Raw genomic sequence first — 4,158 nt, 5'->3', positions numbered from 1 at the left:
GCCAAGTAATATTCTGTTGTATATATGTATCACCTCTTTTTTCTCCAATCGTCTGTTGATAGGCACTTAGGTTGCTTCCATATCCTGGCTATTGTAAATAAGGCTGCAATAAACATAGGGGTACACATATCTTTTCAAATTAGTGTTTTGGATTTCTTTGGATCAATGCCCAGAAGTGGAGTTGTTGGGTCATAAAGTAGTTCTATTTTTAATTTTTTGAGGAACCTCCATACCATTTTCCATAGTGGTTGCACCAATTTGCAAGCCCAACAGTGCACAAGGGACCGAGAAACCTCAGTAGACATTTCTCCAGAGGACATACAGATGGCCAATAGACATAAGAAAAGATGGTCAATTTCACTAATCACCAGAGACATGTAAATTAAAACCACAATGAGATATTACCTCACACCTACCAGAATGACTATCATCAATATCTCAACAAATGTTGGTGAGGATGTGGAAAAAAGGGAACCATGTGCACTATTGGTGGGATTGCAAATTGGTGCAGCCACTATTAAGCAGCATTTTAAAAACACTTTCTTCTTCAACATCAACTAAAAGAGCAGGTAGATGGAGGGTCTAACAGGTGCTGAGACCACATCCAGAGCCCAGGCCCGCCAAAGTCCTGCCCAATAGGTGAGGTCCAAACCCTTCCCGCCCAGAGAAGAGGGGCTGAGTGTGAGTTACACCACTGGAGAAAAGACTACAGGGCATGGAGAGAGAATTGAGTGTAAAATACGGGCATGGATTTCTTTTAAATACCCCCTTGCTAGCACACAGTAAGTAAACACTGAGTATTCACTTCAAATTCCTCCATTCCCCCTGCAGGGGAGGGGCGGAGACCGGGGAGATTTTAGAGTTTAGGACACTGAGCTCACCCCATTTTGAATACTCCAGAACACCTGCACCCTCCCCCATAACCCTCGCCTAAGCGGGCGACCTGTGCCCCCACTTCGATCTCAAGTCCATCTTTGTAGACAAAACTAGTTGACCCGGAGAACCTTTACTATCCCTTTCCAGCGAGCCTCCAGCCCCCAACTCCACGCAGGTTGAATGTGGTGACAGCCCCGCTGGCCCAGGGAGACCGAGGGATTTTAATGCGACGGTGCCCGGGAAACGGCAATGGCTGCCGAGGGGATAGTCTGCGAACGGACTGACCGGACCGACCGGACCGCGTGCGGTGGCTGCAGGTAGAGTAGTAAGCGAACGCAGGTTGGGTAGCCAGGGATCATTCGGCGTGGTTAGCTTATCGGACCATAGGTGGCGGGGACGCGCAGAAGCCTCTAGGATATCTCCCAACCTAGGACCCTAGAAACCCGAGTTCTGGCCAGCTTGGTATGCTCTGGTTTCTGAATCCAGTACCGAGGCAGGAAACTGGCCCAATGAGCCAGGCCCAGGCTCCTAAGCTCTTGGAACCTGTTTTCCCTTCTGTCGAATGGGGACATTAGCGCCTTCCTGGTTTAAGGATATTTTATGTAAAGCCCCTTACTCATGGTAGGCGCTTCAGAAATGATAGTTTTTGCAAATAGCTCAATGAAAATATTTGCTTGCTAAAATCGTGCCTGGTCCGGGAAGCAAATTTAGGCCACTTTGGGGGCAGGGAGTCCTATTTCGTGCAGCACCTGGTGAGCGCCACTTAGCCGCAAAGCGCCTACCGACCCTGATCTAGCCCGCGGCGGGGATACCGAGGTGAGGAATTGCGGCTGGAGGGGAGGAGGTTCTGGAATCCCCGAATTCTACAAAGGGGCCTCAGAACTCCACTCTTCCACCAGGTAATTGGGAGTGCGCGCTACCCGCCAAACTCAGGTTACAACTCCTGCGCAACCTCGGCTCCGCCTGATTTCAGTTTCTTTTTCTCTGCCAGGCTTGCTGCCCCACAACCCCACCACCCTGCAGCGGCCCAGGGATTTGCCCCGTGATCAGTGACGTAAACGAAACTAAGGTTCCCATTGGGAGACGGAGTTCGGCAGGGGCCAATCCGGAAGCTGGTCTGGGAGAAATCTCGGTGGAGGGCTCCCAAGAGCCGGCAGATTACCCAGTGGGGACGCGCTGTTACGCTGGGCGCTCGTGGAGGATCGCGACCCGGAACTGACCGCCTTGGAAGACAAGTGACTCCAGTCCGAGATTCGCGGCCCTGAGTTCGGGGGTGAGTAGGGGGCATCCAATGAGAAATGCAGCAAAGCAGCAGTCGCACAAGCGCCCCAGGGTCCGGGCGACCAAACGTGGCTGCTGAGCCGCGCGAGTAGAACGTGGCTGGGCCTTCGGGCGGGCTCGAGAGAAGGGCGAAGTTCGCTGCGTCCTCTCACTCGGCCTAATATCTTCTGCTTGCTGGGGTCCCATCTACCCTTTTCTCGTGTGCCTTCCTCGCTTCCCTGTGTCCAGGTCAGGCACTGATCCATTCTTGTTTCCAGAGTCAGAAATAAGCGGGCCCGTATGACTCCTTGCTTGGAGCCGAATAGACGACCAATCTAGATCCGTAACCAAAGTCCTATTTTCTTCCACTTCCTTTTTTTTTCTCTTGGTCAGAATAAACCGGTTTAGTCAGGTATACTTGGAGCTATGCATTCCCTCCATCCTTTAGCCCATTAGCACATTAGTATTTTTCCTGCTCATTTTCTTTCTGATTTTGGCCTTTGAGAAGAGTGTGTAAATGTGTCTTTATGGAGCAAATGGGAGGCATAGAATTCCAAATTCGCAGCACATTCCAGTTTTTGACACTACAACGATTTGTGTAGTGTTCATGCATGCAACACATATCAGTGTCAGGGACATGCCTGAGCCGCTTGTTTAACTGTTAGCTAAAGTCATAATCCCGGGAATGATTTCCTCTCAAGTTTAAGAAAATCAGCTTTTTGAAAAATAGACTTTATTTTTTAGAACAGTTTTAGATTTATAGAAAAATTGTGAGGAGAGTACAGAGTTCCCATGTACTCCAAACCTTTTCCCCTTTTATTAACATCTTACATTAATATGACACCTTTATTATAATTAATGAACCAATATTGGTACGTTATTATTGGCCAAAGTCCCTAATATTCAGATTTCCTTAGTTTTTACCCAAGTACTTTTTCTATGTCATGATCTCAACCAAGTTGCCACATGACATTTAGTTTCCATGTCTCTTTATGCTCCCCTTGCCTGTGGCAGTTTCTCAGACTTAACTCTTTTGATGACCTTGACAGTTTTGAGGAGTACTGGTCATGTACATTGTAGAATTCTACTGGAATTTGTCTGTTGTTTTACTCCTAAAATGTTTGTTTTACTCCTTATCGGTTATTGGGAGAAAGACCACAAAGATAGACTGCCATTTTTAGCACATCATATCAAGGGTGCATGCCATCAACGTGATTTATGACTTGATGTTGATCTTGATCACCTGGCTGAGATAGCATTTATCAGGTTTCTCTGTAAAGTTACTTAATCTCCCCCTTCCATATTGTACTCTTTGTAAAATAGTCCAACTGTATGCAGCCCCCACCTAGAGAGTGAGGCGTGTTTTCCTTCTTTAAGGATGAGTATGACCATGTATTATATGGCATTCTTTTGCATGGGAGATTTGTTTCTCTCTTCTGTCTTATTTATTAACTTATTCAGTCATTTATTTATGTCAGTATAGACTCATGGATATTTATTTTATACTCTGGGCCAAAATTCAGTACTATTTTGTTGCTCAGATTGTACAGCTTTGGCCACTGGGAGCCCTTTCAAGTTGGTTCTTATGCTCTTTCTTAGCATGTATTTTTATAGAGCCTTTTGCTTTTTAAAAGCAAAATACACTTTTACTTATGTGACTTTGCTTGAACTTTCAAACAGCTTGGTGAACTTGCCTAGACATTATTATTTTCCCTTTATTAAGAGGTAAGGAAACCAAGGCTCAGAAGTAGTGGTTGACTTCTTAGATGTCACTTTCCTGAAAAGGAATGACAGGCTTAACTCAGACTGGTCTGACTATCACAGAAGACACTGTGAACCACAGAAAAGAGCCCCTGGTCTGAATTGAGACTTCTTGGGGGTGACTTCAGACTTAGCCCCCTGGGATCAGAATAGAAAAGACACGGAGAATGGGAAGCAATTGTTTTTGGAAAACAGCCAAGTTAAACCTTGTCAGTTTGGTAGAAATAGAAAAATAGAATGTCGACACCCCCCTCCGCCCCG

The 4,158-nt window shown here is 46.4% G+C and overlaps 1 protein-coding gene across 1 annotated transcript in view; it reads left to right on the top strand.

Annotated features, from left to right (window-relative positions):
- Positions 1-906: 906 nt before the first annotated feature.
- Positions 907-4,158, top strand: part of TRIM26 (tripartite motif containing 26) — a 22,719-nt gene continuing 19,467 nt past the window's right edge. The window contains exons 1-2 of the mRNA XM_006913647.3: positions 907-1,193; positions 1,868-2,149. The gene's annotated coding sequence lies outside the window, so the exon portion shown is untranslated. The remainder of the gene's footprint in view (positions 1,194-1,867; positions 2,150-4,158) is intronic.

Source organism: Pteropus alecto, unplaced genomic scaffold, assembly GCF_000325575.1.
Source record: "Pteropus alecto unplaced genomic scaffold, ASM32557v1 scaffold555, whole genome shotgun sequence".
In the NCBI taxonomy this organism is placed as follows: domain Eukaryota; kingdom Metazoa; phylum Chordata; class Mammalia; order Chiroptera; family Pteropodidae; genus Pteropus; species Pteropus alecto.
Note: the sequence above shows the minus strand (reverse complement) of the source record. Positions and strands in the feature narration are given on the sequence as shown.